Source organism: Pongo pygmaeus, chromosome 10, assembly GCF_028885625.2.
Source record: "Pongo pygmaeus isolate AG05252 chromosome 10, NHGRI_mPonPyg2-v2.0_pri, whole genome shotgun sequence".
Taxonomy (NCBI): Eukaryota; Metazoa; Chordata; class Mammalia; order Primates; family Hominidae; genus Pongo; species Pongo pygmaeus.
In genome coordinates this window covers 55,685,394-55,711,394 of record NC_072383.2, presented here as the reverse complement: position 1 = coordinate 55,711,394, position 26,001 = coordinate 55,685,394, and the positions used below count along the sequence as shown (strand labels likewise).

At 47.0% G+C, this 26,001-nt stretch overlaps 1 long non-coding RNA gene across 2 annotated transcripts; it reads left to right on the top strand.

The window, feature by feature from the left end:
- Positions 1 to 1,524: 1,524 nt before the first annotated feature.
- Positions 1,525 to 25,761, top strand: LOC129010836 (uncharacterized). 2 transcript variants are annotated; one of them, XR_008493065.2, is made up of 4 exons: positions 1,525 to 1,906; positions 8,929 to 9,097; positions 23,550 to 23,642; positions 25,215 to 25,761. It is a non-coding gene; the product is annotated as an uncharacterized LOC129010836 (long non-coding RNA). The 2 variants fall into 2 exon arrangements; XR_010127817.1 differs by lacking the exon at positions 23,550 to 23,642 and having other exon boundaries at positions 1,715 to 1,906; positions 24,174 to 25,761.
- The last annotated feature ends 240 nt before the right edge of the window (positions 25,762 to 26,001 follow it).

Genomic DNA, 26,001 nt, shown 5'->3' with positions numbered 1-26,001 from the left:
TTAACAAAGCTGCTAATGCCTTCTCTCACCCTGACCTCTGCCCTCAGCCTCTGTACCAGCCCACCCTCTGCATCCTGCACAGCCAGCTGGGCCCTGGGAGGTCCTCCTGGCCCTCCTCCCACCCGTCCTTTCCCTGTCGGATGGAGGGTCTTTATGCTGAGATCACTGGAGGAACAGAGCTTCAGTGCACTCTGTCACACCAACAATGAGAAAACCTTTCTAAAGGGGAAAGCTCACGGTAGGCAGATTCCTGATTATTCCATAAATCCTGGAGAATAAAAATATAGGTTAACATAAGGATTCAAGAGGATGGCACTCTGTGTGTTCAGGCATATGCTAACTTCACTCATTCCGTTATTTAGTGATTTTGTTATTTAGGGTGTGCCTGGCACTGAGCTAGGCGCTGGGGCTACCACATGAATAAGACAGAGATGGCCCCTCCCTGAACCCTGCCACGTGCCCTTCCACTCTGCCTCCCAGGACAGAAGGCTATGATAGACTTTCCTCTCCTGCACCAGCATATGTCTGTCTCCTTCCCAGCCCACCCCTAGCAGGTGCTGCCCCCAGCCCCAGCTGCTTATGTCTTGTGTGTTCTGCCAAGAGCTGCTTCTGTCAGAAGGCACTAACTCTCTGGTGACTGGGTGGTGGATAGAAGAGGTAACCTAAAGGCCTGTCCAGAAAATGAGATCAAAGTTGGCAGCCTCCTGGGCCCCTCCCAAAAAAGGATATAGCCACCACCATTTATCATTAATTCAGGCCCCACTTCACTCTGTCCCACCTGCTTTCTGTCTCTCTCTCTCTCTCTCTTTTTTTTTTTTTTTTTTTTTAGATCTTTTTCTGATATGCCTGGCTGCCCCAATGCAAGTCTCCTCTTTCTGAAGCTTCCTGTGCCACCAGGGGCCTGTCCACCTCAGAGACCTCCCAGGTACAGCTCAGCTGCATCCACAGGGGGTCCTGAGTCCCTAGGCCCTGCACAGATGTCTACCCAGGGTCTCTTGGTCTCTTCCGTAGCTATGAGGCCTCCTCATTCAGGGTGCCCAAACACCACCCTTAATCACAAGTTTGCCAGCCTCTGCCTTCTAACCCTCCTAGAACACACCAGCCCCTGCCTTATTCTAGTATTTTCCTGATTTCGCCTATTTCCAGCTTCCCTCAGCCATTCACAAGCACAGCCTGATGCTGTGCATAGGAAGACCTGGCAGTAAGCCTGTGGTGAACAAATATTTTTAATGAACAAACAGAAATTACGGCCCCAAATTGAAAACACCCTGGAAGCCACAAACTCTGTTACCTTCAAAAGAAGCCAGATCTGGACCGCTGAGGTTTTTAAAAAATGCAATGAGTGAATTAGTGAAATCAGCTCATCACGGACACTGTCTCTTTCAGGAAATGAAGCCTCCGAAGAAAAAAGGCATCCCAGCCCCTGCCAAATTCCATTCTGTTTCAAATTAGCCTTCCAGTAAAATGAGGGGGCTGTCCTAACTGGTCTTTAAGGTCCTCCTAGTACCAGAGCTCTGAGGCTCTGTATTTCCCCTGAACAACCTCTTGGAACTCTCCACATTCTCATAACTGAGAAGAAAATGCATTTGTGCTCTGGGCTGAAGCTCAGAAGTGGGCTTTCACGACAGTCATTTCAGGCCTGTTTCCCTTTTTCTCCCTTCCCTGAAAGGGCCTCTGGTTTTTCCCAAGCTGCCTGAGTAGAAGGAAACACACAGCTCCCCCAGAGCAGAGGGGCCCGCGAGAGGGAAAGCTGGCCCAGGCCCAGGGCAGGCTCGCCTCTGACTCTGCAGGGACATTCTTTCCTCCCAGCCAGCAGGGAACTTCTGGAACTTCTAAACAGCACATCCTCGAGCCAGCCCAGGCCCCCACGGCATCCTGCACCCCAGGTTCACAAGCTTTTTTAGTGGTAAGTAACACATTTGGCAAACCTCCTCAAGTGTGAGCCAAGCCAGGCCTTTTTCCCCAAGTCCCAAGTAACAAAGGGATGCTGGGCTGGGCCAAAAACAGGATCTATCTAGCCAGATGAGCCTAGAGCCTTGGTTCTCGGGGCCAAGGCTGGAGAGGACCAGAGGGAAATGTCCTCGGCCAGCCTCACCGTGGTCTCCGTCACCATGCAGGCTGGTCCAGAGATTTCAGGATGCATCACTGATTCCAGGCAGGGCTCCATCCCCGGCCCACACTCAGCCCAGGACCTGGCCAGAGAATCACCAAGCATTCCCGGCAACACGATGCACGGCCCATTTTCCATGCCAGGCTCTTCCAGGGTCTCTGGGTGGGAGCAGCCCGGCCTTCTCACTGGGTTCCTGCTATGTCTGGGGGGTACAGAAAGCTTATGTTGGCCAGGTGCAGTGGCTCATGCCTGTAATGCCAGCACTTTGGGAAGCCGAGGCAGGCAGATCAATTGAGGACAGGAGTTCAAGACCAGCCTGGCCAACATGGTGAAACCCTGTCTCTACTAAAAATACAAAAATCAGCCAGGCGTGGTGGCACATCCTATAGTCCCAGCTACTTAGGAGGCTGAAGCAGGAGAATCACTTGAACCTGGGAGGCGGAGGTTGCAGTGAGCCGAGATTGTGCCCCTGCACTCCAGCCTGGGCAGCAGAGCGAGACTCTGTCTTAAAAATAAATAAATAAATAAATAAAGGTATATGTCTCCATCAGAGATAGTCAACTGCCATATATCTCTGCTTTCAGATGATTTTAAAGAGAAGGTATTTTGAAAGCTCGAGACATGTTCTGGGCTTGGCTTTGGCTCTGCGTCTATCTCTGTTTTGAGAAACACAGTCCTCTTCTCTGTGTATCTGGAAATCTTGGAGGCAGTGAGCTCTGTTGCAGGGACTTCCTCATTACCCAGGCTGTGCTTTGTCCAAATGTTGCCAAAGGTCTCCAAGAAGAGAAATCCATCCACTCCTTCCTTCAGGCTGTCTAACTGGCGTGCCTGCCCTGTAATATCCAAGCAGTGACCCCAGCCCCATTCCCCTAAGGGTAGGGACTCCATCATTGTGTACCCCCAAGCTTGCAGTTCTCTCAAATCTTGCCACAATCCCCCACCTTCTGGGTGCCAAGATTCTCAGACGGTTTGTGCTTCCTCTGGTGACCTCTGCCTGGGATTCCTTGCTTCCCACCTCTCACCCTCTATCTGCACCTCTCCTCCCGCAGCTGCTCTCCTCTCCCACCCCCTTTATTACCCTTTGCTTAGCCCCATCCCTGCATTGCCCCAGCCACCCCCAACTCACACGGCAGCAGACTTTTACTCAAGGTTAGGGGTCATAGAGAGGAAATGACAGTAAGCAAATGAGAATCTACGAATAGACATTACCCTGAAAGTTCACCAACCGTCTCCCACCTCAGAAAACTTCTCACTGTCCCCTAAGTCCCAACTTAAACCATCTTCTCTCCAGCCTTCCTCTTCTCTTCTAGACCCTTCTACCCAAACTCCAAGTTCCTGGGGATTCATCTTGCAAAACAATTTGTCTTGCCTTCCGCATGCCCAGAAAGTCTCATTGTTCTCACCAGAGCACTTCCCTATCAGGGTTCATCATAGCATAATCCTCAAAACAGAGGCATCTACCTCCAGGATAGATGCCAGCCCGCCCCTGGAATGATAAAGCACAGCATTTTGTTTTCTATGTAACACTTTCTTCCTATCCACCCGCCACCACCGCCCCCTTACATCTGGTACCCCTGACAGTCAAGAAATCCACCCCAAAATGTTCCTGTTTTCTTTTTCCTTTTTGCTCTTTCTTTCCTTTTTCTTTTCTTTACTCCTCTATAGGCATGGCACATCACTGATCAGCATTCCTGCTGCAGTTGAAATGGTGATCTAATTAAAAATAAGTCAGCATGAATCAGATACAAAAGCACAAAATATTGTATGATTCCCCTTACATAAGGTACCTAGAGTAGCCAAATTCCCAGAGACAGAAAGTAGAATAGTGGTTACCAGGAGCTGGGGAGAGGGGAGAAGGGGGAGTTACTGTTTAGTGGGTGGGGAGTTTCAGTTTGGGAAGATAAAAAAGATGGAAAATGATAATGGTTGCACAATAGTGTGAATGTACTTCATGTCACTAAACCGTACACTTAAAAATGGTTAAAATGGTACATTTTATTTTATTATTTTTATTTATTTATTTATTGAGACGGAGTCTCGCTCTGTCACCCAGGCTGGGGTGCAGTGGGGCCATCTCGGCTCACTGCAACTTCTGCTTCCTGGGTTCAGGTGATTCTCCTGCCTCAGTCTCCCGAGTAGCTGGGACTACAGGCACCCACCACCACGCCCGGCTAATTTTTGTATTTTTAGTAGAGATGAGGTTTCGCCATGTTGGCAGGCTGGTCTCGAACTCCTGACCTCAGGTGATGCGCCCACCTTGGCCTCCCAAAGTGCTGGGATTACAGGCGTGAGCCACCGTGTCCAGCCAAAATGGTACATTTTCCATTATGTATACCTTACCACAATACAAACAATAACGTCAATAACATTCATTCTGACCTCAAGAGAGACCTGCAGTTAATTCCACAAATAAGGGCTTTTCCCTCAGCAACTTTGGATCATATCACTTCTGTGAACTCCTGTGCAGAGAGGCTGTGCTCAGGAGATCAGCCTCACCTGCCTCAGGTTTGGTGGTCAATCATCTTTCTGCTGACCCCACCCATGTGGCTGTAGACTTTATGCTCCCTTCCAAACTGATGGAAAACAGAGGAAGCACACAGCAGCTGCCACTGGAATAGGAGCCTTCAGACGTTGGTTTTAAGCCTAGTTCAATTGTTAACTAGCTATGCAGCCTTGGGCAAGTTATTTAATCTCTCTTTCAATATCCTTATAAAGAAAATGGAGACGATAATAGCCGGTCCCCAGTGAAATAATGGATGTGAACACACTTTGAGAAGTGTGTGCAAGCTGGTTTCATCATCTCTTAAACATCTCAGATATAAGAAGGAAGTTGCTACCTGGAAATGAGGTAGACGGCAAATAGCTCAGTAAATACAACCTAAAAATACCACTTTGATCTTGGGCCAATGTCCCTAAATCATCATCCTCCTCAAAGATGGAATGAAGCAAGGTCCTTCTGGTCTCTACTAAGAAAACCCCATTTTACTGAGACACTGATTTTCCCCATGATTCGCTTTTATTCAGAGCCAATATCCAGCTTTGTCCACAGGGTGCCCGCTGCGTTGCTTCACTGAGGTGAGGAGTGAGTTCCGAGCAGGAGCATTGTCGGGGAGGAGTGGGAACAGGACAGAGGGAAGGGCTGATTCCCAGGAGCACGTGTTCCCAGCAGGGCCCTCTCATAACGTTCACAGCACTCGGGCATGTTGACTGTCAAAAGACAAACGAAAAGGTGACAGCATGAGTAGGGTGGATACAAGACTACAGTCCCATAAAAGACAGTGGCCTGATAGTGGCTTCAGATGGTGGCACTGGCTGCCCCTCAGTCTGGCTGCCAGCTGGTCCCGCTGCCCTGGCTCTGGTCCCTTGGGATGTAAGAGGCAGCACTTCTTGTCAGGAAGTCTCTCTTTCCCTCAGGCCTTAGGAAGAAGTTCAGGTCCCCACAGCCCAAGTGAGTCCACACTCTTCCTCCCTCTGGCCTCCCCTGCCTCACCAGGACCCTTTCCTGTCCTTCTCTCAGCTATCCCTTCCCACCTCCAGGGAACGCCCAGACGCAGAGGTCCCTGTTCTCCACGTCTCTGGCCCCAGCCAGCCACACTCAGGCCCGTCTCACACACCTCACAGTAACCCAGCTCAGCCCAGATGGAAGTCATCTGGTTAGGGCTTCAGACTGATTTCACCAACAATGACGTTATGCTTGTCCACACCCATTCCCACATCACCTCCTTCCGAGTCCTCTTCCCACTCACACAGGCAGTGCCAAGAAGTGAAAATGGAAGCAGACTCAAAGGAACCCAGGCTGGGGTTGTGTCTGGGGACACGACCAGGGCCCAGGGCTTGGACCACGGACAACTTCAGGCTCCGACCTTATCCAGCCCAGCCTCCCAAGCCACTGCCGCACCACAGCTGCAGAATCTGCAACCTACAGGAGCTCACTTTTCACTTAAAGCCAAGGGAGGGGAACGGAGAGATTTCCCGCAAAGCTGTTCTCTCATAGGGTAGCCTGTTTCCCTGCTTGCCTCTGGGCCTCGGGACACTCAGGGTGGCCTGTCCTTGCTGCGGCCCCACAGCCTTCAATCCAAGCCAGCCAGGGGTGTCTGCGTATCACCACACCCCAGGTCCAAGGACCCAGAGGGGCAGAGGGTTGTTGCGGGCTCTGAGAATGTCACCATGCGTAGCAAAATTTATGGGATTTTAACTTTACCCAGCCAGGGCAGACCCAGAGGACCTTGATCCCAGGGACGACCAATGGAATAAACTGTTTCTACAAATGGGGCCTTATCCCAACCTCCTCTCCACCCCTTCTTTCAAAGGTGGCCTGTTTAAAAGCAAGCTGTGGTAACCTTACCACACCTTCCTGGGAGCTGGGTGGAGGGGAGGGGTAGGGGAGCTGAGCAATCACTGTGGCTGAGAGCTCCCTGGAAAGGGTGAGAGAATTCAAGAACTCCCCATTCTTGAAAGAGCCAGAGTGGTTCCTCACAAGAAACCATGGAGTGTCACTGGCTGGACCACTAGCACAGCCTGGAATGTATGAGCCACCAGCTTCTCCACCAGTGGCCCTCTCAGCTCCGCCACGGAGGCTGGGGGTGGAAAGGAATAATGTTTCTTCTGAGGCCCTCCGGGGCGTAGCCCATCCCAGCCTTCTCACAGGGTGCTTTGAGGGAGAAGCTGCAGCCCAGCCTCTCCAGCCTCTGCCCTCACAAAGGCACCCTCTGTCACAGCCTCCCCCACGATCCCTACTCCCCACACCCCACACCACACACATGCACTTCCTACAGGAGCAGATTCCAAGCCCAGTTAATGTCGGATGCTGCCTCTCAACAACATGCTGGAACAAAGGCTGCTCATGACTTAATGTGCCGGGGTGCTTGTCAGGGCTTAGGCAAACGTAATTACAGGGAGAGGCAAAGCCGCTCTTGCAGCCACACCTGGCCATACAGTAAACAGCACTTTTTCCTGTCGAGCTGGGGGGAGCTGAGAGACAGGGAGGCGACAAACCACAATTTGAATCATTTGGAGAGAAGCTATAAATATAATAATGAGTCATTTGTAAAATATAATTTCATCCAAAAGCCTGGAAAAAAATAGGAAAGAAGTTCTTATGCTATTTCAGGCTAAATTGTTCAAGGGTGTTCTGCCAGAACCTGGGGAGGGGACCCAGCTGCCCACCAAGAGCCAGGCTGGGATTCACATACAGACCTTCCCGAGCTCCCCGCCTCCCAAGAGTGCTGCCTGGGACAGTGCTTTCCCCAGGCCCTGGGAGTATGGAATATGCCGAGATGGGAATGCTGCAGACTCTAGCGCTTGCTCTGTGGAGAGCTGATAAGAATCATGAACCAGCTAGCCTGACGTCCAGGCTGTGCAACCTCAGAACAGTTTAGGGCAGGCACGCTGTTGTTTTTGGCAAACTCTCCCCCAGGCTTGAGGCCCTACCAGCCTTTCATGCTCAGGGTGGCTTTTCTAGTGCTGTTCCAAGGTCTCTTCTAGAACACTGGGAAGACTTAATTCTAGCCCTGGGCCCCAACTGCTCTGGAGGAAGAAGGTGGAGCCTTTCTAAAGCTCTGTCTGGGGGAGGGCGCTGAGGTCACACTAGGCTTGGCCCAGGTCACCACTACCATTCTGGGTAGTTGTGAAGAGCATGTGCTCTGGAACTAGACTTTTCTTAGGTTCAGTTACATTTGGGCCACTTAATATCTGTGTGAGCTTAAGAAAGTTACTTAACCTCTCTGGGCTCAGTTACCTCATTTATTAGATGGGTTTAATAATAATTGTACCTTCCTCAAAGAGTTCCTGACAAGATGAAAGAGTTAATATGGAAACATTTGGAATAGGGCTTGGCATAGTAAGTACTCAATAATGTTAACTAATAAGATTATTATTATTTCTCACTGGGCATCTTGGTACAACACGAAACCACAGAACAAAGGTACCACGGCATACATCGTTCACCACGGGTGGCCGTGGACACACGGGGTCAGGTCCCCTGGCTTGTCCTGTCGACCCTGAGCAAACTCTTCAATCTCTGCAGCCAGAGGATCCCCCTTATCCCTCCTTACACCCCTACTTTGCCTCTGACCTGAACTGCAAGTAGGGAGAGGAGACAGGATAGCATTCTACCTACTGGAGTTTGGTTTTGGTTTTGTCTTTTAGAGACGGGTCTCACTCTGTCATCCAGGCTGGAGTGCAGTGTTGTGATCATAGCTCACTGCAGCCTCTAACTCTTGGGCTCAAGCGATCCTCCCATTTCAGCCTCCCAAGTAGCTGAGACTACAGGCCGCACCACCACACCCAGCTAATTTTTAAACTTTTTTTAGAGATAGGGTCTACTATGTTGCCTAGGCTGGTCTCAAACTCTTGGCCTCAAGCAATCCTCCTGCCTCGGCCTCCTGAGTCATGGGGATTACAAGTGCAACAAGCCACTATGCCCGTCTTCTACCTACTGTTTAGGGGCCCTAAGTCAGTTGCTACTTTAAAACAGCTCATCCTGAGCTCTAACTTCAGCCCCTCCTTCTCTTCCCTCTTCTCCTCCTCCCTTCTTCTCTTCACTTCCCTCCATACTTCCCTGTTCTTTGTGCTATACCTCTCCTCCTTCCTTGTCTTCTAATCCCAGGGCCGAGCTGGGAGAGTGGGATGAGATCAGTGTACTCAAAGCCTCTGTTCCACCCAAACCACCAGGTCCTTTTCCCTTGTTGCTGAGAGTGGCCTTGAAAACCCTCAGTAACACTTCTCCCCTGCCCTTAGGTGCCTGCTACACCCAGGGAGGCCAGAAGAGGTGGACAGAAATAGTCTCCATGTCAATATGCTGCATTTTCATTTCTCAGAAACCAGAGCACCACAGCCAGCTCTAGCCCGGAGGGAAAGTAAGAGGATGTTTTTGCAGCAGGTGTCCTTTCTCCTGTAACTACTAAACTGTCGCCCCTCACTAAAGAGGATGCCTTTGCCTACGCTGTCCCCACCCCTTGAAGCGAGCTTCCTCCTCTATTGGGATAGGTAACTTTTTTTTCTTCAATAATTCTTTAATGTTATAAAATACCTGCCAGTGTTCACATTTCCCTGAATGATTTTTAATTCTTTTTCCTTTTTTAGTATGTTTGTTTGAAGTAGGAATCTAAACAAGATCTATATATTGTGATTAATTGATATGTCTCTGAAGTCTCTTGTTTATAGTTCTCTCTCTTTGTAAATCTCTCTCTCTCCCCTTGCACTTTTTTTAATGAAAAAAAATCTGATTGTTTATCTTACAGAATTTCCCATATCTGGATTTTTTTAAAAAAATTAAAACACAGTGATATCATTTAACATGTTTCTCTGTCTCTTGTAAAGCCAGTAAATTGATAGTTAGATCTAGTGGCCAGGGTCAGGTTTGGTTATTATTATCTCTTTTTGTTCTTATTTTTTGACAATATTACTTCACATGGGTGTTATATAACACCTGGTTGCCTCTCTTTTTGTCACATTGTCAGTCATTGTTGATCATTGCCTACATTCATTAATTCGTAAGAGCATACAAAATTTTGTTACTCTGTTCTGTCATTACTTATTCATTTATTAGAAAGAATTCCCCATTTCCAGTGCTCTTAAATTGCTTTGTATAGATTCAGATTTCTATCTAGTATAATTTTCCTTCTGTTTGAAGGACTTCTGTCACTGTTTTTTTTTTTGTTTTTTTTTTTTTTGAGATGGAGTCTCACTCTGTCACCCAGACTGGAGTGCAGTGGCGTGATCTTGGCTCACTGCAACCTCTGACTCCCCGGTTCAAGCGATTCTCCTGCCTCAGCCTCCTGAGAAGCTGGGGCTACAGGCACCCACCACCACACCCGGCTAATTTTTTGTATTTTTAGTAGAGACGGGGTTTCACCATGTTAGCCAGGATGGTCTCGATCTCCTGACCTCATGATCCACCCGCCTTGGCCTCCCAAAGTGCTGGGATTACAGGCGTGAGCCACTGCACCCAGCCATGTCATTGTTTTTTATAATACAAGTCTTCTGGTGATCCTTGATATTTTAAATATCTGAAAAAGTTTTTATTTCCCCTTCATTTTTGAAAGCTACTCTTGTTGGGTATAGAATTCTAGAATGACAGTTTTTTCCTTCAGTATTCAAAAGATGTTACTCCATTGCCTTCTGGCTTTCATTGCTTTCAAAAAGAAGTCTGTGGCAAGGTGCAGTGGCTCATGTCTGTAATCCCAGCACTTTAGAAGGCCAAGAAGGGCAGATAAGCTGAGGTCAGGAGTTCAAAACCAGCCTGGCCAACATGCTGAAACCCTGTCTCTACTACAAATACAAAAATTAGCTGGGCGTGGTGGCCCACGCCTGTAATCCCAGCTACTCAGGAGGCTGAGGCAGGAGAATCACCTGGACCCAGGAGGCAGAGGATGCAGTGAACCAAGATCGTGCCACTGCACTCCAGCCTAGGCCACAGAATGACAGCAGACTTCTTTTTGTTTTTCTTTTTCTTCTATTTCTTTTTTTTTTTTTTTTTTTTTTTTGAGACAGTCTTGCTCTGTCACCCAGGCTGGAGTGCAGTGGCATGATTTTGGCTCACTGCAAGCTCCGCCACTGCAGTGGCATGATTTTGGCTCACTGAAGCCATTCTCCTGCTTCAGCCTCCCAAGTATCTGGGACTACAGGCGCCCGCCACCACGCCTGGCTAACTTCTTGTATTTTTAGTAGAGACAGGGTTTCACCGTGTTAGCCAGGATGGTCTCAATCTCCTGACCTCGTGATCTGCCTGCCTTGGCCTCCCAGTGATGGGATTACAGGCATGAGCCACCACGCCCAGCCTTTTTTTGAGATAGAGTCTCACTCTGTGGCCCAGGCTGGAGTGCAGTGGCACAATCTTGGCTCACTGCACCCTCTGCCACCTGGGTTCAGGTGATTCTCCTGCCTCAGCCTCCCGAGTAGTTGGGATTACAGGCACGTGCCGCCAAGGCCGGCTAATTTTTTTTTTTTTTTTTTTTTTTTGAGATGGAGTCTCACTCCGTCACCCAGGCTGGAGTGCAGTGGCGCGATCTCGGCTCTGCAACCTCCACCTCTCAGGTTCAAGCAATTCTCTTCCTCAGCCTCCCAAATAGCTGGGATTACAGGCACCTGCCACCACACCTGGCTAATTTTTTTTATTTTTAGTAGAGACAGGGTTTCACCATCTTGGCCAGGCCGGTCCTGAACTCCTAACCTCATGATCCACCCACCTTGGCCTCCCAAAGTGCTGGGATTACAGGCGTGAGCCACCGCACCTGGCTAATTTTTTTTTTTTTTTTTTTTTGGTATCTTTAGTGGAAACAGTGTTTCACCATATTGGCCAGGCTGGTCTCAAACTCCTGACCTCGTGATCCCCCGCCTCTGCCTCCCAAAGTGCTGGGATTACAGGTTTGAGCCACTGCACCCAGCCTGCTGTCATTTTTAATGTTCTACCCTTGTACATAGTGTATCCTGTTTTCCTCTAGTTGCTTGTAAGAAATTCTGTTTCACACTGGTTTTAAACAGTTTGGTTATGCTGTGTCTTTGTGTAGTTCTCCAGTTTTTTGTGCTAGGGGTTCATTGAGCTTCTTGGATTTGTGGACTTACAGTTTTCATCAAATTTTGAATATATTTGGCCATTATGTCTTCAAATATTTTTCTACTCTCCTCTTTTTCCTGGGACTCCAATTACACAAAGATTAGGCCACTTCAAGTGCTCTGCTCTTTTTTGTTTTCCTCAATATTTCTTCTCTGTGTTTCCTTTTGAATAGTCTCTATGACTATAGCTTCAGGTTCATTTGTTTTTGCTTCTGCAGTGTTTACTCCGCTATCGATTTCATCCAGTATATTTTTTATTTCACATTATATTTTTCATTGCTAGAAGTTTAATTTGGATCTTTTTAATATCTTCCATGCCTTTATTTAACATACTTAATCTTTCTTTTATTTTCTTAAACATGTAATAACTGTTTTAATGTCCTTGTCTACTAATGTTCTTTTTCTAACATCTGTGTCATTTCTGGGTCTGCTTCTATTGATTGGTTTATTTTCCTTGTTATTGGTCATATTTTCCTCATTATTTGTATGCCTTTATCCAATAATTTTTGACTGGATAGTATACATTGTGAATTTTACCTTGTTGGGTGTTGCATATTTTTATATTTCTGTAAATACTCTTGAACTTTGTTCTGAGACACAGTTATTTGGAAACAGATCTTTTCAAGTTTGATTGTGTTTAAACTTTGTTAGTTAGGACCGTAATATCCACTAGTTTAGTGCTAACTTTGCCCCACTACTGAGATAATACCCTTCTGAGTACTCTGTCTGATGTCTTGTGATTTATGGGGTTTTTCAACGGGCTGGTGAGAACATACACTCCAGGGATTACTTCCTCTCCTCCTTCTGTGTGGTTGTTTCCCTAGACTCAGATACTTTCCTCACATATATGCTCTGATCAGTACTCAACTGAAGACTCAATGGGACCCTCTGCAGATTTCTGCCTCGCTCTCTCGCTCTCTCTCTCCTCCCACCTCCTGCCCCCCACCCTTATTCTCCTCCTTCATCTCTCTGTAGCTCTCTCCTGTCTGGTACACTGCCCTTAACACTATGTAAAACTGTAGCTGCCTTGGCCTCCCTGAATTCCCTGTTGCATCTCCTCAGCTCAGAGAGACTACTGGACTCTACCTGGGTTGCTCCTCTTTGCACAGCAGCCTGGAAACTCTCTCAAGGCAGTAGGATGGAGCAAATGTACAGCTCAGCTCACTTGTTTTCCCTCTCTCAGGGATCACTGTCCTGTGCTGTCTGATATCTAAAACCATTGCTTCATATATTTTATACAACATTTTAATTGCTCCAGGAAGGAGGGTAAAGTCCATCCCTGTTATTGCATCTTGACCAGAAACAGCAGTTGTTGTGGATAACTTCTGCTTAAATTTGTATATTCAGCTCAGGACCTTGCTTTCAGAAGATTTCCCTATGCCCCACCGTTATCTCTACCAGTGCAGGTTGGAAGCTCTTCTTTAGTGAGCTTATAATACCCTACCTGTGAGTATGATTATCGCTTATGAGTCTCTCTGCAGGGCCACCAAGTTGCTTTCTAGTCTGTGAGTTCATCTGGGGTACAGTTATGTCTACACATCTTTGTATTCTCCCTGGCATCTTGCATATAGTAGGTGCTGAATTAAATGTTTAGGAGATCTCAGTAAACACAAGATTCAGTTTAAAAAAAGAAATAAAAGAAAAGAAAAAGCAAACAGGAAAGAAAAATAGAAAAAAAATAAATGTTTAGGAGAATGACACCAGGTGCAGTGGCTCATGCCTGTGATCCCAACACTTTGGAAGACCAAGGCAGGAGGATCACTTGAGACCAGGAGTTTGAGGTCAGCCTGGGAAACAGAGAAAGACCTTGTCTCTACAAAAAAAAAGTGAAAACATTAACTGAGCATGGTAGCATATGCCAGCAGTCCCAGCTACTCAGGAGGCTGAAGCAGGAGGATCACTTGAGCCAGGAGTTCAAGGCTGCAGTGAGCTGTCACCATGCCAGTGTACTCCATCCTCGGCAACGGAGCAAGACACTTACTTTAAAAAAACAAAAAAAGTTTAGGAGAATGAATGGAAAGAAACCCATAGTCACTTGGCCATCACCAGCTATAACTAAACAATGATAAGACCATACCTGTAACTGGCATTTACTATTAGACTCACCATAAACTATGGGCACTGACACTGACAGCTGTCTCTGGGCACCTCCCTCATCCTGAGCTCACCTGGCAATGTCCAGAGCACTCCCAAGAATGTGACTTTAAATATCCTGACCTTGACAATCCCAAGGCCTTCAATGGAGGGTGTGTGGCACTGAGACATATGAGTCATTCAAGGTGCCAGAAAAGTGTAACTGCTTCACTAAGGCTTTCAGAATACTCCTTGTCCTAAGGTGAGATGGAGGAAAGAAAATAAACATGGAAAAGCCTAGTAAACACTCTCCCCAGGGTTGGTCACATTCTCTACCTCCCACAGATGTGTCCAGAACTCTCTGACTATACAAGGGACACTGACAGAGGATCCCAGGCACACTCACTGCCAGGTCAGTGTCTGGACAAAGCAATCCTAATAGAGCCAAGGCAGAATCAAACATGATCAAGGAGTAAGGGAGCAGGGACTCAGGGCAAATCAGTTCCTGGAATCATAGTCTGCATACTTCCCAAAACCACCTTGGTTCCAGAAACCCATGCTTTTCAGGTCTAATAGACAAGGCTGTGCTGAGCTCTCACTCTGGAACCTACACAGTGCACAGATACTATCAGGACAAAATGAGTCCTGCTGATCATCCCTAAAGAATTTAATACTAGGCCAGGCACTGTGACTCTCACCTGTAATCCCAGCACTTTGGGAGGCCGAGGCCAGCAGATCACGAGGTCAGGAGTTCGAGACCAGCCTGACCAACGTGATGAAACCCCGTCTCTACTAAAAATACAAAAACTAAAAACATATATTTATATTAGCCAGGTGTGGTGGCATGGGCTTGTAATCCCAGCTACTGGGGAGGCTGAGGCAGGAGAATCGCTTGAACCCAGGAGGCAGAGGTTGCAGTGAGCCGAGATCATACCACTGCACTCTAGCCTGGGCAACAGAGCGAGATTCCGTCTCAAAAAAAAAAAAGTAATAATTTCCTTAAATGCAATGTTTCCCAAAGCGGGGCTCCCTAGCCACCCACATGTGAATCATCAAGGATATTTGTTAATAATGTAGATCCCCAAGCCCAATCCCAGATGGAAGGAATCAGATTCTTTGGGGATGAAGCCCAATAATCTGTATTTTTAATAAACGTCTTATGTACACAAAAGTGTGAGTTTTAATGTTCACAGAAGACATTAAAGCAGTGGTTCTGTGAAGACAAATTCGTTGTGCTTTGGGACCTGAGAATTATGTTAGGAGTTGAAAAGTCTCCAGCCATTGTCATCTGGGCTTGAAGTTTCTTTGTGGGCTTCAAGTTTATTTGCTTCTGGTTGATTATATGAGCTAGTATATTAAACCAGAGCTCTTTTTTTTTCCCCCTTGAGACAGAGTTTCATTCTTGTTGCCCAGGCTGGAGTGCAATGGCGCAATCTCGGCTCCCTGCAACCTCCACCTCCCAGGTTCAAGCAGTTTTCCTGCCTCAGCCTCTCAAGTATCTGGGATTACAGGTAGGCACCACCAAGCCCAGCTAATTTTTGTATTTTTCGTAGAGATGGGGTTTCTCCATGTTGGTCAGTCTGGTCTAGAACTCCCAACCTCAGGCAATCTGCCCGCCTCCGCCTCCTAAAGTGCTGAGATTACAGGCGTGAGCCACCGCGCCCGGCCGAAACCAGAGCTCTCTGTGAGACCAGTCTTTGAGTCTGGAGTCTGGCCTGGGTATTTCTTTCTCTAAGCAAATAGGTCTTAGTTCTCTTCCCAAATACCCAGCCTTACATTTAGTCTCGAACTGTACCTTTGAACAACTTGAAGAAACTGCCTGGGAGGCACTCTAAATCTGGTCATTGCCTATAGGCTGTGTCCCACTTACATCTGTCATGGAAGTTATGGTCACCTTTGTTTTAGGAGGAGTAAAAACCAGGAAGTGCTTGGGAAAGGGCTAGGGATAAGCCATCAACCATATCCCATATCCTATATCCCATATTCCATATCCTATAGCCCACATCTATATCCCATAGTCCATAGCCCATATCCCACATCCATGGCCCATATCCCGTATCCCATATCCCACATCCATACCCCATATCTCATATCCCACAGCCCATATCCCATGTCCCATATTCCATATCCCGTATCCCACATCCATAGCCCATAGCCCATATCCATATCCCATATCCATATCCCACATCCATAGCCCATAGCCCATATCCATATCCCACATCCATATCCCATATCCCATATCCCACATCCATATGCCATATCCTATATCCCACATCCATAGCCCATAGCCCATATCCATATTCCACATCCATATCCCATATCCCATATGGCATAGCCCATATCCCATATCCATATCCCATATCCATATCCCACATCCATATCCCATATCCCATATCCCACATCCACATCCCATATCCCACATCCATATCCCACATCCATATCCCATAGCCCATATCCATATCCCATATCCCATATCCATGTCCCATAGCCCATAGCCCATAGCCCATATCCATATCCCATAGACCATATCCATATCCCATGTCCCATGTCCCATATCCCATATCTCGTATCCCATATCCCATATCTCATATCCCATATCCCACACAATGCAGTCCCCCATCCCTGCTTCTGTTCATATTAGGTTAGTGCAAAAGTAATTGCAGTTTTGCAATTCTTTTCAATGGCAAAAAACGCAATTACTTTTGCACTAACCTAATACTAACATACCTTGGGACAAAGTTTTTGGGGTTTTCTAGTCCTCTCAGCCTTTTTTTTTTTTTTTTTTTTTTTACCGTAGGCAGAAAGGGCTTCTCTTATCAAAGCTGTATTTTCTTCCTTCTCTGTTTTGGGGTAAGCTAGTTTGAACATAAGCTTACCCTTTTTTTTTTTTTTTTTGAGATGGAGTCTCACTCTGTCACCCAGGCTGGAGGGCACTGGCATGATCTCAGCTCACTGCAACCTCCACCTCCTGGGTTCAAGAGATTCTCCTGCCTCAGCCTGTCAAGTAGCTGGGATTACAGGTGTGCACCACCACGCTGGGCTAATTTTTGTATTTTTAGTAGAGACGGGGTTTCACCATACTGATCAGGCTGGCCTCGAACTCCTGACCTCATGATCCGCCCACCTTGGCCTCCCAAAGTGCTGGGATTACAGGCGTGAGCCACTGCACCCAGCCAGCAACTTACCTTTTTATAGTACTTTACTAATAGTAACAAGAAGGAGTCAACCCAATCCAACACTCTACATTTTTCTACTAAGTAGCGTACCGCTACAGCCGCAGTAGGCACACAATCTGCACCCCAAGTCACAACAGGAAACTGTATAGCTAATTAGATGGCCGATTTCTCAGCCGAAAATGTAGGGGCTCTTTATCCTTCGTCTTACCTCTTTGGTTGGACAATCCCATTTTTAGGGCCTGTCTCTTGAAACACCTTATGGAACTCATTTCTGTATCAGTTAGGAATCTTTAGGTTGCAGTAAACCAATCTCCAATTCAACTGGTTTAAACAATACAGAGAATTTATTGGCTCACTTTACTGTGAAGTCCAGAGGAAGAGGTGGCTTTAAATAAGGCTTGAGGCCAGGCGTGGTGGTCATGCCAATAATCCCAGCAATTTGGGAGGCCAAGGTAGGTGGATTGCTTGAGCCCAGGAGTTTGAGACCAGCCTGAGCAACATAGCGAGACCCCGTCTCTACAAAAAAAATTTTTAATTAGCTGGGCACAGTGACATGCATCTGTGGCCCCAGCTACTCAGGAGGCTGAGGAGGGAGGATCACTTGAGCCTATGAGGTCAAGGCTGCAGTGACTGTAATCACACCACTGCAGTCCAGACTGGGCAACAGAGTAAGACCCTATCTCAAAAAAAAAAAGTAAAAAGGAAGTAAGGCTTGATCCAAAAGTTCATACAATGTTATCATGAAGTCAGTTCCCCCGCTTCTCTCTCTGCCTTTCATGGCATCATCATATTTCATATAGTGGTCTTCCAACAGCTCCAGATTTTCCCATAATAGTCATGGTATGGCTATAGCAATTCACACCTTACATCTTCTTACTAGTAGCTGCTATAAAAGTCCTGAGATTCACATTCTCTCACTCACTTAAAATGGATCAAGTGCCCATCCCTGAACCAGCCACTGTGGTCCGTGCACTAATTAACTTAGCAATGGTTGGGAAGAAGAGCTCATCACACCCAAATCACATGGTTGAAGATGTGAAATCCTCTAAAGGAAAACCATGAGTATGGCAGCAGGCAGGGAACAGACACTGGCCAGGCACCCAACAAGGGGTTTGTAGCCAAATAGCCAAAAATGAGTGTGATCTACTAATTTTTTCCCATACTTTAGTCAAAGTGATCTTACTAAAACTCAGATTCAATCCCATCACCCTCCTGTCTTAAATCTTCAGGCTCCCCATTGCCTTTTGAATAAAGTCAATATTTATTCATAAGGTTGGCAGGGTCCTGTATGATCTGGCCAATCTCTCTTCTCTTCCTCCATCACACTTCAGATAAACTGACCCTTTTTAGTGTCTTAAATTTGCCATGCCCTTTTTGAGCTTTCACGCATGGTCTTCCCTATAACTGAACTTTCGTCATACTTCTTTGGCTAATTCCTACTCGGTCCTCAGATTTCAGTTTAAAAGTCACTCCTTCCTGGAAGCTTTCTCTGAGTCCCTAGTAGTGAGTCATGTACCCCTCCACAGACTCCACATCACCTCTAATTTTTTTTTTTTTTTTTGACAGAGTTTCACTCTGTCGCCCAGGCTGGAGGGCAATGACATGATCTCAGCTCACTGCAACCTCTGCCTCCCAGGTTCAAGCAATTCTCCTGCCTCAGCCTCCCAAGTAGCTGGGACTACAGTCACGCGCCACCATGCCCAGATAATTTTTTTTTGTTGTTGTATTTTTAGTACAGACAGGGTTTGCCATGTTGGCCAGCCTGGTCTTGAACTCCTGACCTCAGGTGATCCACCTGCCTCGGCCTCCCAAAGTGTTGGGATTACAGGTGTGAGCTACTGCAACCAGCCTCCAATTTCTTATATATATCATTTTTTAGTGTCATTAGCATTTAATAAAAGATAAGGAGATCATTACCATGGTCCTCAAGAAATGACCACCTCAACTAAAAGTGTGGCTGCAGAGACAAACGAGGGAGAGAGGGTGATGAGGGAAACATTTAGAATAACTCCCATGTTTCTGGCCTGGTTAATAGAACACTGGTGTCATGAGAAGGAGGTTAGATCCTATCAAGCCATGATGGAGCTGCAGCAGACAACTTTAGGTGTCCTGTACTCTATACCCTCTCTCCCTGCTCAGATTCGGGTGCAGCTGTGGCAGACAGTCCCCCCAGGCACTCACAGCTTCCCTCCTTAATGGCCACCACATGGCTGGCTTTCTGCCTTGGGCAGCCCAGAAAAATGCAGGGAGGTTAATATCCCCAGCACAGCACTCAAGAAACAGGGCGTGAGAGACCACTGAATAAGTGCCCTGGCCACCTATGCTGCTGAAGGCCAATCTGAGATGCACTCTACTCAGTTCCTTACGGGCCCAGCCAGATCGAGCTTCATTTGCTCACCGTGGTAACCAGCTCAGTAACATACTCTGTGGCTTTTCCTTCTTCCCTGCCTCACTCGTTTTGCTCTCGCACCCTGCTTCCAGGATCATCTCCCAAATAAACTCCCTGAGCTCAAGTCCAAGTCTCAGTCCCTGCTTTCATCCCAAACAGAAACCATTGAAGACTCTTTGACAGAGAAAATAAGAGGAGAAGCAGGTTGAGAGGCAGCTGGCACCTTAACAGCCACCTGTACTGTGAGAAGCCCATGGGACAACACAGGGCCATGATGTTGGCAGGGTTTTGACCTCTGCTCAACCTACAGAACATTTTCCCTTTATTTGTCACTGTTGATCTCTCTCTTTGACATGCTTCACCGACACAATCATTCCCTGGTGTTCCTCCTACGTTCCTGGCCACTACTTTCAGTCTCCTTTGTAAAATAAAGTTGCTAGTGTTGAGGCTGGGTGATGGGTACATAGGAGGCTGTGACAGAATGTTATACTTTCGTGTGTCTTACTCTTTCCAAAATACTTTTTGGTTTTTTTGTTGTTGTTGTTTTCTGTTTTTTGTTTTCTGTTTTTTTTTTTTTTTTTTTTTTTTTGAGACAGAGTCTCGCTCTTGTTGCCCAGGCTGGAGTGCAGTGGTGCAATCTCCCTCACTGCAACCTCTGCCTTCTGGGTTCAAGCGATTCTCCTGCCTCAGCCTCCCGAGTAGCTGGGATTACAGGCACTCACCACCACGCCTGGCTAATTTTTTTGTATTTTTAGTAGAGACAGGGTTTCAACACGTTGGCCAGGCTGGTCTCAAACTCCTGACCTCAGGTGATCCACCCGCCTCGGCTTCCCAAAGTGCTAGGATTACAGGCATGAGCCACCACACCAGGCCTCCAAAATGCTTTTAAAGAATAACTTTTAGGCCAGGCGTGGTGGCTCACGACTGTAATCCCAGCACTTTGGGAAGCCGAGGCAGGAGTTCGATCACCTGAGGTCAGGAGTTCGAGACCAGCCTGGCCAACATGGTGAAACCCTGTCTCTACTAAAAATACAAAAATTACCCAGGTGTGGTGGCACATGTCTGTAATCCCAGCTACTTGGGAGGCTGAGGCAGGAGAATCGCTTGAACTCAGGAGGTGGAGGTTGCAGTGAGCCAAGATTGTGCCACTGCACTCCAGCCTGGGCAACAGAGTGAGACTCTGTCTCCAAAAAAAAAAAGAAGAACTTTTAAATGGGGTTTCTCTTCTCATTTTTTCTTCATCTACCTAATGGTTTTCAAATGTGTGCAGAAGCTTATATAAGTGTCACCTGGGGATCTTGTTCAATGCATGCTCACCTTGCCCTACTTGAATGAGCCCCTGCTATTTTTCTGACTTTATCTCCCGTCACTCCCTTGTGCCTACATTGCTCCAGCCACACTGGTCTTCCTCCTCTTCCCCAAACACACTGATAAGCCCTCCATGCCTCTATGACCTTTGCACTTGCATAACCGCAAATGACAGATACCACTACATGATCTCGGCTCAAATGTTACCTCCTCAAAGCAGTCATTCTAAAATAGTGTGCATGCACACACACGCATACACCCTCTATCACACTGACCTGTTTTATTGTCTGCATAAAACCTGTCACTATCTAAAAATATCTGGCTTACTTACTTGTTTACTTGGATTTTGGCCACTAGCTCCATATTGGCTAGCACTCCTAGAAGGTGAGTTCCTATTTACTGTCCTATCACAACTCTGGGCATATTCAAACAGCTTAATGAATATGTGTTGTGTGGATGAAGAGCTATATGCCTACAGGACTTGGGAGGGAGAGCTGGGGGCATAGACATAGGAGCTGGCATCATCACAACAGTAACAGTGGAAACCATTTCGCAAAACGGTTTGCCCAGTAAGAGTGGGTAGAAGTGAGGAAGACCAGAATAGAATCCAGGAGATCAGCCACAGAGCGGAAAAAGGAAAAGGAGCCTGGGAAGGAAACCAAGAAGCAGCCAGAGAGGCTGGACAAGCACTGGAGGGAGAACTGCCATAGAAACCAGGATAGAGAGAGTTCAAAAAGAGGAAGTGGTGGACAGAGCAGGCCAAGATGAAATGTACCCAGTGGATTCTTGTCACTAGGAAGTCACAGGAAACATTCAGTTTTAGTAAAATGAGGGGCAACTGGCAACCAATGAAAGTCTCTGGACAAATGCCCCAGCCTCCTGCCATTTGGAGGGACAATTATAATAGTAAGCTCAAAAGTACGCCCTTTGTTGGCTTGTCTTCCTTTCCTGTTTCATTCTCCCCACTTCCTTCTCCCTCCTCCCTTTACCCTGCTCCCTAGAATCCCTTACCACATAAACAACTAGCATTTTAATCTGTCTCAGGCTTTGCAATCCAGGAAATCCAAACTAGAATAGACTAGCTGCATTTCTCACCTGTTTCTGTTTTCCTAGGAGGAAATGAGACTTTCCCTTTACATTTCATCGTCCAAAACTGGTTTGTGTTCCCATGTCTAAACTAATTATAGCCACCAGGGAAAGGGATTATTAGGATTCGCCTAGACCAACCATGCTTCATTCCCTGAAGCTGGGCATGCTGGGCATTCATATCAAGCCAGGTCCTGGTTCCATCTCCAAACCATCAAGATTCTCAAGACTGGCCGGGCGGGGTGGCTCATGTCTGTAATCCCAGCACTTTGGGAGGCTGAGGCGGGCGGATCATGAGATCAGGAGATGGAGACCATCCTGGCTACAGTGAAACCCCGTCTCTACTAAAAATACAAAAAATTAGCCGGGTGTGGTGGTGGGCGCCTGTAGTTCCAGCTACTTGGGAGGCTGAGGCAGGAGAATGGCGTGAACCCGGGATGCTGAGCTTGCACTGAGCTCAGATGGCGCCACTGCACTCCAGCCTGGGCGACAGAGCAAGACTCCGTCTAAAAAAAAAAAAAAAAAAAAAAGATCCCCAAGACTAATGAGTACGGGGGCCCCTGGCAAGGATGACACCTCTCAACCTCTACACGTACGCCCAGCTGCATCCACCACAGCCAAGGACTGCTGTACATTCACCCCTCCCCTCTGCAGAGCACTATGCTGAGTGCTGCAGGCCAGAATGCTAAGATCGTAACATAGGATTTCTAACCTGACGGGGGTGTCATCTGGACACATTACATACACTATATAATGTGAAAACACAGAGGACAGCACAGTGGATTGCAACTCAGAGAGGGAAGACTTAGGGTAGACTCGGGTGTGCTGAAGAAACAAAAGGCCCCTCAGATTTATGTGTCTCACACTACATAGCACCCACAGGTGGACAGGAGATTCTACTCCATGGCACCACGCGCACTCCAGAACCTCCAGCCTGAGAGAACAGCTTTTTTTTTTTTTTTAGACGGAGTTTTGCTCTTACACCCAGGCTGGAATGAAGTGGCATGATCTTGGCTTACTGCAACCTCCACCCCACTGGAGTTCAAGCAATTCTCCTGCTTCAGCCTCCCGAGTAGCTGGGATTACAGGCATGCACCACCACACCTGGCTAATTTTGGTATTTTTAGTAGAGATGGGGTTTCGCCATGTTGCCCAGGCTGGTCTCGAACTCCTGACCTCAGGTGATCCACCTGCCAAATCCTCCCAAAGTGCTAGGATTACAAGTGTGAGCCACCATGCCAGGTCTGAGAACAGCTTTAATCTGGATGTCACCCATCGCTGAGCCAGAGGGAAAGACAGCTCAGAGGGTTTTGAATTAGCAATTGAATTCTGGAATTCTTGGCCCAGAAGTGAAATGTATGACCTCCACTCACAACTCATTGGCTAAAGCTGGTCACATGGCCCCATCGAACTACAGAGAGCCAGGAAGAGAGATCCTACCATATGCCAGAAGGCAGAGAGGCACAGATATTTAGTGAGCATTGGAAAGACATCCAGAAACCACCAAGGAAGAATGACATTTGAACCGAGATTTGAAAAATATTTTAGTCTTCAATAGATGAAGTTAAGGGCCAGGGAGGAGAATCTGCCAGGTAATTATATAAGAGAAGTCACAGAGGCATGAAATGGCCTGGCTGGTATGACCAAAAGCCAGGCTGAATGAGGGGATAGGGATTGGCCTGGGATCCCCATCCCAGGGGATAGGAAAGGAAGGAGGCAGGAAGGCTGAGCCTAACTGTGAAGGGCTTTGAATCACATAATAAGAATTTTGTACCCTACTAGATTATTGGCAATAGAGAACTACCAAAGAGTTTTCAAGCAGGAAAGCACCATGATCTGATTTGTGTTTTAGGAAGATAACTTTGGCAGCAGAATGGGAAGAAGATTGGATGGGAGAGAGATCAAAGGCTGGGAGACTCTAAGAGGCTGTTGCAGTATAGTCCAGGTAGGCGGTAAGAAGAAACTGAAGTGAGGAAGGGGCTGGGAGAATATGAAGGAGGAGGTAGATGGGAGAGACAATTCTAATCTAAAAGGACCACTGCTTTTTTTTTTTTTTTTTTACTTTTATGGAAACATTCAAACATGTACAAGAGTAGAGAGAATAGTTTAATGAACCCCCACATACCATCACCCAGCTTGGTTATCCATACATGGCCGATTTTGCTTCACTTCCACTCCTCACTTCACCCCACTAAATTATTTTCAAGCAAATCCCCATATCATATCATTTAATCTTTAATTTCTTCATTATTTGTTCCAAAAGATAAAAACTTCTCTGGAACATGACTACCATACCATTATCACGCTAAAAATTAACAATGATTACTTAATGTTATCAAATATCTAGTCAATATCAAAATGTCCCTGATGGCCCCTTTTATTTTTTCCCAGTTGGTTTGTTTGGATTGGGATCTGAATAAGGTCCTCATATTTCTTTTTTCTTTTCTTTCTTTCTTTCTTTTTTTTTTTTTTTTAGAGACAGAGTCTCACTCGGTCACCCAGGCCAGAGTGCAATAGTGCGATCTTGGCTCACTGCAGTCTGAACCTCCTGGGCACAAGCAATCCTGCTGCCTCAGCCTCTCAACAACCTGGGACTACAGGTGCAAGCCATCACACTCAGCTAATTTTTAACTTTTTTGTAGAGACTGGAGTCTCGCCATGTTGCCCAGGCTGGTCCTGAACTCCTGGTCTCAAGCAATCCTCCCACCTCGGCCTCCCAAAATGCTGGGATTACAGGTGTTAGCCTCCGTGCCTGACTGGCCTTCACATTTCACTTGGCCCTCCCGCTTTTTCTCTCTTGTCATTTGTTCATTGAGGATTCTGCGTCATTTGCCCTATAGAATTTCCCAAATTCTGGATTTTGCTGATGAAATCCCCCCAACACCACCACCACTTACCATCCCTATCTTCCTCCTGCATTTCCTGTAAACTGGTGGCTGATTATAAAACTCTTCTCCTTTTTAACAGAAGCAGAGGGAGAAGGAAAGGGGGAAGGGAATTATTTATCAACACCTACTGTGTGCCAGGCACTGTGTGGGTTCTTGTATAAACATGATCTCATTTAATCCTCACTGATACCCTTTGAGGTGAATATTTATTATCACTATTCTTACAGATGAGGAAACTGGGACTCAGAAAATCTGAGTCTCACAAATTGATCTGACAAAACTGGAAAATGACAGAACCAGGGTTGGAACCTGGCTGTGTTTGACTCCAGAGCCCCTTCTCATTGCACTACGCAGCCCCAGAGTGAAAAGGGGCTTGGCACATTAGTGATGGCGCAGGAAGGAGGTCTAGCTAGCCTGAATCTTGGGACTATTATTCATACTGTTCAGTGTTAATAATACACATTGTGACTTCATATGTGCCAAGTACCTTACATGCATCACGAGGATCTGGACAATGGATGCTTTATTATCCCCATTTTACTGGTGGGGAAACTGAGACAGTGAGGTCCAGAAAGGGCAAGTAGCTTGCCCTGGGCAGTGCAGGCGGTCTCACCAAGTTTTGCTCCCAGGTTTATCTGCCAGTGGCGCCCATGTTTCCACCACTGTCCTACATGGCCTCTCCTCACGAATGGCTCCAACCTCCTGGATACGATGGATGAAGCTGGGTGCAGAGATGGAAAGAGCAGCCCAGCTTTCCTAACTGGAGGACTGAAGCGAGAGCTCTCACTGTTGGCCTAGTGTGGATCGACTCCTGTCCACCACATTCCCCAACCAAGGACAGTCTACACCAAGCTCACAGCACTGAGGCGCTGGGGGAGGGCCAGCCCACACCTAGCCCCGTCAATCTTGGTGGCATGGACTCCCTCCTAAAGCTTTCTCAGGAGGCCCCATTTCCTACTGCAGCGGGGCAAGAATTCAGGAGGAGCCCACTCAAAGGGGAGACAGAGGCAGTGCTCCCTGTGAGCAGCTCTTCCTCCCCAGAGCTGTCATGGACAATTGGAGAGAAAAACCGGGACATTCTCCCCCACCAGGATATTTTGTATGCTTTGCACTTACTGCTGTGTTCCCTTCATCTAAAAGCTCTAAAATTTCAAATAAAAAGGTACAATGAAAGCAGCAGCAGGATAAATAGCCACAGTGATCTGAGCTGAAACCCTGGAAGCTTTATTCACATCTTTAGAAAAACTCTGAAGGCTCCTAGTAGCAGCTGCAGTACAAAGCCTCACACTTTAATTCTAAGGCTGCCAGAAATAGGTCTGTCAGGCCTGAAATATCACTGCATTTCATTACTCTTAAATGTGCATTACCATCTCTGCTTCATTACCAGCTGGGGGGTATTCTCCGGATCAACTTCGG